This window comes from Pongo pygmaeus, chromosome 20 (genome assembly GCF_028885625.2).
Source record: "Pongo pygmaeus isolate AG05252 chromosome 20, NHGRI_mPonPyg2-v2.0_pri, whole genome shotgun sequence".
Lineage (NCBI taxonomy): Eukaryota > Metazoa > Chordata > Mammalia > Primates > Hominidae > Pongo > Pongo pygmaeus.
In genome coordinates, this window is record NC_072393.2 from 16,655,683 (window position 1) to 16,665,063 (window position 9,381).

Below are 9,381 nucleotides of genomic sequence, written 5' to 3' on the forward strand. Positions count from 1 at the left end.
CTGAAAATCTTGAAATTCTAAGATTCAGGAAACCGTTGAGTCCAAAGCATGATACACAAACCTAAATTCATAACTAAAATAATCATAGTCAAACCACAGAACATATCAGACTCAGAGAAGATCCTAACAGCAACACAAAGAGATAAAAATGTCTCTCCAAAGAGCAATCGGACAGAGAACTGGCTTCACAACTGGAACAACAAAAGTCCGAAGATGGAGCATGGCTTCAAATTACTGAGAGAAGTGCAGTCTAGAATTCTGTACCCACCTCATCTGTAAAAGGTAGGACAAGCCAGGCATGGTGGCTCCCGCCTGTAATCCCAGCACTCTGGGAGGCCAAGGCGGGCAGAGGTCAGGAGTTTGAGACCAGCCTGACCAACAAGGAGAAACCCCATCTCTACTAAAAATACAAAATTAGCCAGGTGCGGTGGCGGGCACCTGTGTTCCTAGCTACTTTGGAGACTGAGGCAGACAGAATTGCTTGAACCAGGGAGACAGAGGTTGCAGTGAGCCGAGATCGCGCCACTGTACTCCAGCTTGAGCAAAGTGAGATTCTGTCTCAAAAAAAAAAAAAAAAAAATTAAGACAAGATAAAAACAATTTATCAATAACAGAATCCCCGAATAAAGGAACTTGTGTACATAAGGAAAGGAAGAAAGATGTGAGGATGCCGGAAAACCTTAGAAACCATTGGATCTGTCTAAACTGGCATTGACTGTGTAAAGCAATAATAACAGTGACTAACGTATAGAGTAGTGACAAAAGGCGCAACTGAAGTACTAGACAACATCCTGGTGTTAATGCCTTTCAAGCTCACTATACCATTTGGGAGGAGATTCGGCTAAAGTCTACGAGGGCCACGTATTTATATATAATTTCTAGACCAGTGGTTGGAAAAGGGTTGAAAGAAAACTTTAACAGATTAATAGGAAGAAGGAAAAGAGAAGGAGGCATAGAAAAATCAGGAGGCACTGGGTGCAGTGGCTCACGCCTGTAATCCCAGCACTTTGAGAGGCTGAGGCAGGCGGATCACCTGAGGTTGGGAGTTCAAGACCAGCCTGACTAACAGAAACCCCATCTCTACTAAAAATACAAAATTAGCCGGGTGAGGTGGTGCATGCCTGTAATCTCAGCTACTCAGGAGGCTGAGGCATGAGAATTGCTTGAACCTGGGAGGCAGAGGTTGTGGTGAGCTGAGATCGCGCCATTGCACTCCAGCCTGGGCAACAAGAGCAAAACTCCATCTCAAAAAAAAAAAAAAAAATGGAAAAAAGAACAATCAGGAGGCCAGGTGTGGTGGCTCATGCCTGTAATCCCAGCACTTTGGGAGGCTGAGGCTGAGACAGGTGAATTGCTTGAGCCTAGGAGTTTGAGACCAGCCTGGGCAACATGGAGAAACTCTGTCTCTACAAAAATTAGCCAGGCATGGTGGCACACACCTGTAGTCCCAACTACTCAGGAGGCTGAGTTGAGAGGATCACCTGAGCTCAGAAGTCCAGGCTGCAGTGAGCTGTGATTGCACCACTGCACTCCAGCTTGGGTGACAGAGTGAGACCCTGCCTCAAAAAAATAAAAGAAAAGAAAAGAAAAGAAAGGAAAAATCAGGATAAATGCAGAGGTGTTCCAAACTTTCTAAAATAATAAATAGTACTTAAAACTGCACTGGGACTTTTGGGACACCCCTAGTATCTCTGGCTGCAGAAAGCATAAAATAAGATTGTAGAAATAAATCCAGACATTAGGAACCACAACAAGTGTAAATGAAGCAAAGCTGCTAGTTTAAGATGTCGGATTGAACTGAAATACAAAATCCTGTGATACCCTGTTTATAAGTGATACATCTAAAATATAAGTACACAACACAATTGAAAGTAAAAAGACATGAAAAGATGTGACACTTAAAATATAAGCACACAACACAGTTAAAAGTAAAAAGACATTAAAAGATGCCAAAAGAAATTTCGTGTGGTTATACTAATTCCAGACAGAATAGATTTATTTATTTATTTATTCATTCATTTAATTTTTTGAGACGGAGTCTCGCTCTGTTGCCCAGGCTGGAGTGCAGTGGCGCGATCTTCGCTCATTGCAACCTCCGCCACCCGGGTTCAACTGATTCTCCTGCCTCAGTCTCCTCAGCAGCTGGGATTACAGGCATGCACCACCATGCTCGGCTAAATTTTTTTATTTTTGTTTTTTGTTTTATTTTTAGTAGAGACAGGATTTCACCATGTTGGCCAGGCTGGTCTTGAACCCTGACCTCAGGTGATCCACCCCCGCTTGGCCTCCCAAAGTGCTAGTGGCAGGTGTGAGCCACTGTGCGCGGCCAGAATAGACTTTAAACCAAGAAAGCAAAACATATATATATACTAGATCCCCGAGAAGTTTCCACACATCTCCAAGAATTATTATTAGAGTTCCCACTCTCTGAGGGATTTTCCAGAGAAATGAGTTAGAATTCAACAAGAAATAAATTACTTTAAAATATTTCCAAATATGAGAGGTTTTTTTGTTTGTTTGTTTTGAGACAGGGTCTCTGTTGCCCAGGCTGGAGTGCAGTCAGTGGCACGATGTCAGCTCACTGCAACCTTGGCCTCCCAGGCTGAAACAGTCCTCCCATCTCAGTCTCACAAGTAGCTGGGATTACAGGTGAGCGCCACCAAGCCCAGCTTTTTTTTTTTTTTTTTTTTTTTTTTTTTTTTTTTTTGTATTTTTAGTAGAGATGGAGTTTTGCCATGTTGCCCATGCTGGTCTTGAACTTGGGCTCAAGTGATCCGCCTGCCTCAGCCTCCACAGTGCTGGAATTACAGGTGTGAGTCACCGCGCCCAGCCAATATGAGAGATTTTAAAGCACACTTTTCAATCACCATGTGTCAAAGAAGAAAATATAATGGAAGTTAGAAAATATTAGAGAATGGCTAGGTGCGGTGGCTCATGTCTATAATTCCAGCACTTTAGGAGGCTGAAGCAGGTGCATCACTTGAGCTCAGGAGTTCGAGACCAGCCTGGCCAACATGGCGAAAACCCAACTCTACTAAAAATATAAAAATTAGCCAGGTGTGGTGGCACATGCCTGTAAATCCTAGCTACTCAGGAGGCCCAGGCACAAGAATGGCTTGAACCCTGGAGGTAGAAGTTGCAGTGAGCTGAGATTGCACCACTGCACTCCAGCCTGGGTGATGGAACGAGTCTGTCTCCAAATAAATAATTAGAGAATATTTTTCAATCTGGATGCAGGTGACATGGGTGTGCTCTCGAGAATTCATCAAGCATTGATGATTTGCACACTCTTTTGTATATATGTTACACTTCAGCAAAAACATTTACAAAGGGGCAAAAAGGCAAAAGATACTTAAAGCAGCCAGAGGTAAAGACACATCACTTTCAGACATGACAACCAGACAGACAGACAGCTGGCTTTTTCAAAGGAACCCAGAAAACAGTTGGGTGACATTTTCAACATGCTAAAAGAAAACCACCAACCCAAATCAGAGACCCAGCAAAAGTATTTCAAGAATGAGGTTACAGTAAAAACGTTTTGCAGACAAATAACAAAAGAGTTTGCCAGCAGCAGACTAACACTAAAGAAAATTGTAAACAGTGTACTCACATCAGGCACAAAGAAAGTGATCTCAGACGGAAGGGCATGATGCAAGAAGAAATAAAGCAAAGAAGTAGAAAATACATGAGAAAATCTAGACAAATATAGATTGCATAGTTTCTGGAGTTTTTTTAAGTGATAGAATTATACAACAGGAAAAAAGTCTTCAGGGAATAAACTGAGTTAAAATGTTCCAAGTTAATCACTGTCTGGGAGAATAATAAATAACATGGATAAAATTTGCTTTTTGTTGTTGTTGTTGTTGTTGAGACAGAGTTTTGCTCTTGTTGCCCAGGCTGGAGTGCAGTGGCGCGATCTTTGCTCACTGCAACCTCTGCCTCCTGGGTTCAAGCTATTCTCCAGCCTCAGCCTCCTGAGTAGCTGGGATTACAGGTGTGCGCCACCAGGCCTGCCTAACTTTGTATTTTTGGTAGAGGCGGAGTTTCTCCATGTTGGTCAGGCTGGTCTCGAACTCCTGACCTCAGGTGATCTGCCCGCCTTGGCCTCCCAAAGTACTGGGATTACAGGCATGAGCCACTGCGCCCAGCCAAATCTGCATTTTGATAAGTATGCATTTTACTATCTAAGGGAGCTAAAACATTTTTATTATTTTAGTAGCACTGTAACTTTGTTTTTCTTCTTTGTCTTATTTTTTTGAGACAGAGTCTCACTCACTCTGTCGCCCAGGCTGGAGTGCAGTGACATGATCTCAGCTCACTGCAACCTCCACCTCCTGGGTTCAAGCGATTCTCCTGCCTCAGCCTCCTGAGTAGCTAGGATTACAGGTGCACGCCACCACACCCAGCTAATTTATGTAATTTTATAGAGTCGTGGTTTCACCGTGTTGGCCAAGCTGGTCTAGAACTCCTGGCCTCAAGTGATCCACCTGCCTCAGCCTCCCAAAGTGCTGGGAGACCAGAATTCCACCCAGAATGACCTCTCTGCTCCTAGGAGTGTGACAGCATTTGGGGGGGAAAATAGCATAGAGTTGGAATTTTAAAAATTCAGTTTGACAAAATGACTTTTAGCTGGAGCATTAAGTCCATTTACATTTAACGTAATAACTGATACTACATTTAAATCTAAATTTAAATCTACCATCTTACTTTGTTTTCTATTTTTGTCCTTTCTATGTTCTCTTTTATATCCTCTCTGGATTTATTACAAGATTGTTTGTGGCTTTTAAAAAAAGTCATTGCTTGAATGATGAGAGCTTATATTTAAAAAGGCAGGGGGCTAAAATAAATAAATAATTTTAAAAATAAAAATAAAGTCATTGTTTTCCTTTGAATGTTTGAGAGTTACAATTCTAGGCTGGGCGAGGTAGCTCAAGCCTGTAATCCCAGCGCTTTGGGAGGCCAGCCCAGGTGGATCACCTGAAGTCAGCATCGTGAAACCCCATCTCTACTAAAAATACAAAAATTAGCCGGGCACAGCGGCATGTGCCTGTAATCCCAGCTACTCGGGAGGCTGAGGCAGGAGAATCACTCGAACCTGGGAGGCGGAGGTTTCAGTGAACCAAGATCTCGCCATTTCACTCCAGCCTGGGCAACAAGAGCAAAACTCCATCTCAAAAAAAAAAGAAATATATATGAGTAGATATTAAATGTGTACACATATATACATATATAAAGGCTAAAATAATGATCTAAGCCTCCTCTCAAGAAGTTAGAAAAAGAACAACAAAATAAATGTAAGAGCACAGAAAGAAGGAAATAATAGGGAGTAGATACAAAGAAAATAGAAAAGAAACATTCAATAAAGAAAATCAACAAAGCGAGTTTATTTAAAAAAATGAATGAAATTGAAAAACCACTAGGGAAATTGATCAACGTGAAAAGAAAGCACACATAGCTGTTACTGGAATTGGGTGGGGGGAGACATTACTATAGATTTAACGACATTAAAACGATTAGAACAGGACACATGTCTAGGGTTGTGTGAGGCATTCACTTCCCAAGGGTACAGAGCTCACTCTGCTCACCAAGCTGTGATCCCTGGCTTAGAGTTCCAGCCACATAGTGGGAAGGGGGTTTCTTTTTCTAATTAACAAAACATGATACAGGCTAGTGGACCTCCCAAATAAAAGAATATTTAGACTAAAACCCTATCAAAAAAAAATAGCTAGAATAATATGAACGATGCTAAGGGCTGGGTGTAGGTGACACATGCCTGTAATCCCAGCACTTTGGGAAGCTGAGGCAGGTGGATCACTTGAGGTCAGGAGTTTGAGACCAGCCTGGCCAACATGATGAAACCCCATCTCTACCAAAAATACAAAAAGTTAGTTGGGTGTGGTGGCAGGCACATGTAATCCCAGCTACTTGGGAGGCTGCGGCAGGAGAATCGCTTGAGCCTGGGAGGCGGAGGTTGCAGTGAGCCGAGATCGTGCCACTGCACTCCAGCCTGGGCAACCGAGTGACTCTGTTTCAAAAAAAGAAAAAAAAAAATGCTACACTTGATCTTAGCCAAAAGGCCAAGACGCGATAAAATAATAATAATAATAAATGATGCTAAGGAAAAGAGTGACTTGCTGAAGGACGTTGCCCTCATTATGTGTGCAAAGTTTAAAATTACATGAAACAAAATGATGTATTATTTATGGCCAAATAATAAAAGATAGAGCCATCATCAGCGTGTTTGTGATGACCTAAGACCATCTTTTAATAAAGATTGTAATTCAGGTCATTCCCCTCCCCTGCTCAGAATCCTCCCATGATTCTCCAGTGCCCTCAGAGTAAAGGCCCCGCTCCCTTGTCCTCCGGGTCCAGCTTGTCCTCGCCTGGCTTCCACGCTCTCCTTTCCTCCCTCTTCACCTGCCACTCGCGCGTCTTTGCCCCAAGCTTGTTCTCACCTCAGAGCCTTTGCAGTTGCAGTGCCTTCTGCCTGGTGCACCCTTGCCTCCGCTGCCTCCTTGAAATTCACCGCTCAACTCAAATGTCCCTTCCCCTCCAGCCACTCCAGCTTGATACATGCAGCTGTGATTTGTTCCACTTTTGCCGGCACACCCCTGGTCTGCCTAGAAGTTCCACAAGGACACCCCCGCCCCATCTGATTTGTCACTGCTGTGTCCCTAGGGTCCAGAGCAGTACTGCGCTGGGACTGGGATCTGGGGATAAAAGGCTCTGCCAGCTATGACCACCAGGGGGCATCCACGGGTCAGAAATCACGGCTTTGAGACCCACTGGGCCAGGCCACAGAGAGAGGTGTGCGAGACAGGCCTGGGAAGAGGGAGACTCCAGCCCTCTCTGAACGCAGCGACCCGGAGACCACTGCTATCCTTCCTGAGGGTCCTCCCTGCAGCCTGATGGTAAAGATGAGGAAACTGAGGCTCAGAAAGGCCACAGGGGACGGGCGCGGTGGCTCATGCCTGTAATCCCAGCACTTTATCACTTGAGGTCAGGAGTTCAAGACCAGCCTGGCCAACATGGTGAAACCCTGTCTCTACTAAAAATGTTTAAAAAAAGAAAAAAAAAAAAAGCTGGGTGTGGTGGCGGGTGCCTGTAATCCCAGCTACTCAGGAGGCTGAGACAGGAGAATCACTTGAACCCAGGAGGCGGAGGTTACAGTGAGCCGAGACCATGCCACTGCACTCCAGCCTGGCAACAGAGTGAGACTCTATCTCAAAAAAAAAAAAAAAGCCACAGAAATGTCAAACACTCCTTCCCCCTCCTCACAGGACATTGACAGGGAAGCTACAGATGGAGGGTGGGTGGGGACACTGGGAGCCCTGGCCTGGCTGGGAGGACCAAGTCAGGGCAGCCAGGCTCAGACTGACCCTCCTGTCCATGAGGAGCCTCAGCTAACACAGGTGGCCCAATCCCTGCCTGGGTTCAGCAGCTCCCATTGCCCACATGGGGAAACTGAGGCTCAGAGACAGGCTGGAGCTGGACTCTGTACACCAGAATCCGGCAGGTCCTGCCACACCACTGCTGCCCACTGAATCCTCCCCAGCTGCCATCTGTGGTAGGGCTTGGGGACCCAGCGTGGGGACAGCAGGCGGGTGCCCCTCACCCACTTCCTTCCAGTTCCCTATTCAATAGATGGAGAACTGGGCCTGAGCCCACCCAGGTTCATCTGGGGGCCCCAAACTCAGACTACTCCCCACAAGAGGAAACGACCAGTGGCCTGGCCCTGGAGTGGGCAGGGAAGCCCCGTGTTCAAAGCTGTGCCCCACAGACCCGACTCCCTGTGCTGTGTGACCTTGAGCAGGCTCCTTGCCCTCTCTGGGCCTGTTTCTCCGTCCACTGGTGGCTTCTTCATGCCACTTTGTTAGAAGAGTCTCTAGAAGAAGAAAAAGGTCACTTGTCAACCAATTAAGAACTGCTGAGATGCTCTTTCTAAGCACTGAGGTTCTTACATGACACAAAGACCCTGATATGGCCAGTGCACTGTTGTTTATTGAAATTGAGGTGAAATTAACATAACACATGGTTAACCATTTTATTTTATTTTATTTTATTTTTTATTTGAGACAGGGTCTCACTGTGTCACCCAGACTGGAGTGCAGTGGTGCGATCACAGCTCACTGCAACCTCGGTCTCCCGGGCTCAAGTGATCCTGCCACCTCTGAGTAGCTGGGACAACAGGCGCATGCCACCATGCCTGGCTAATTTTTGTAGTTTTGGGTAGAGACAGGGTGTCACTAGGTTGCCAGGGCTGGTCTTGAACTCTTGGGTTCAAGCCATCCTCCCGCCTCAGCCTCCCAAAGTGCTGGGCTTACAGGTGTGAGCCACCGCGCCCGGCTACAGTTAACCATTTGAAAGTGAACAATTCAGTGGCATTTAGGACATTCGCAATGTCGTGCAACCGCTATCTGATTCCAGAACATTTCCATCACCCCAAAAGGAAACCCCGTCCCCATCGGCAATCACTCCTCATTCCTCTTCCCCAGCCCAGGTAACACGAATCTATCTTGTGTCTCTATGGATTTGCCTGTTCTGGGCATTTCATATCAATGGAATCTCACACTACGTGACCTTTTGTGTCTGGCTTCTCTCACTCAACATTGTGGGGATTTATTTGTTTGTTTGTTTGTTTTTGAGACAGAGTCTGGCTCTGTCGCCCAGGCTGGAGAGCAGTGGCATGATCTCAGCTCACTGCAACCTCTGCCTCCCAGGTTCAAGAGATTCTCCTGCCTCAGCCTCCCGGGTAGCTGGGATTACAGGCTCCCTCCACCACACCCGACTAATTTTTTGTATATTTAGTAAGAAGGGGTTTCACCACATTGGCCAGGCTGGTCTCGAACTTCTGACGTCAACTGATCCGCCCACCTCAGCCTCCCAAACTGCTGGGATTACAGGTGTGAGCCACCATGCCCGGCCAACATCAGGTTTTTGAGGTTCACTCTCGTCACAGCGTGGATCAGTGCTGCATTCCTTTTTACGGATGCATAATATCCCACTGCACAGATACCTCACATTCTGTGTATCAGTTCATCTGCCAACAAAAATGAAGGCTGTTTCCACCTTTTAGACATCGTGAGCCATGCTATGAACTTTCGCGCACAAGTGTCTGTTTAAACATCTGCTTTCAATTCTTCCGGGTATATACCCAGGAATAGAATCCCTGGATCATATAGTAATGTTAGGCTTAACTTTCTGAGGAATTTCACAATTTCACCGTGTGTGTGTGAGTGTGTGTGTGTGTGTGTGTGTTTTATAAGGCCCCTGGCCAAACTGGGAATATAGTGCCTAGAAATTTCTGGCAAGTACTTTTCTCTGAGCGCTTTCCTCTGCATCAACCTGTCCCTCCCACCAGAGCCTGCTGACCCTGACTGA

The 9,381-nt window shown here is 45.6% G+C and overlaps 1 pseudogene; it reads right to left on the reverse strand.

Annotated features, from left to right (window-relative positions):
* Positions 1-5,966: 5,966 nt before the first annotated feature.
* Positions 5,967-6,089, reverse strand: LOC129021254 (U2 spliceosomal RNA; annotated as a pseudogene).
* Positions 6,090-9,381: the final 3,292 nt, after the last annotated feature.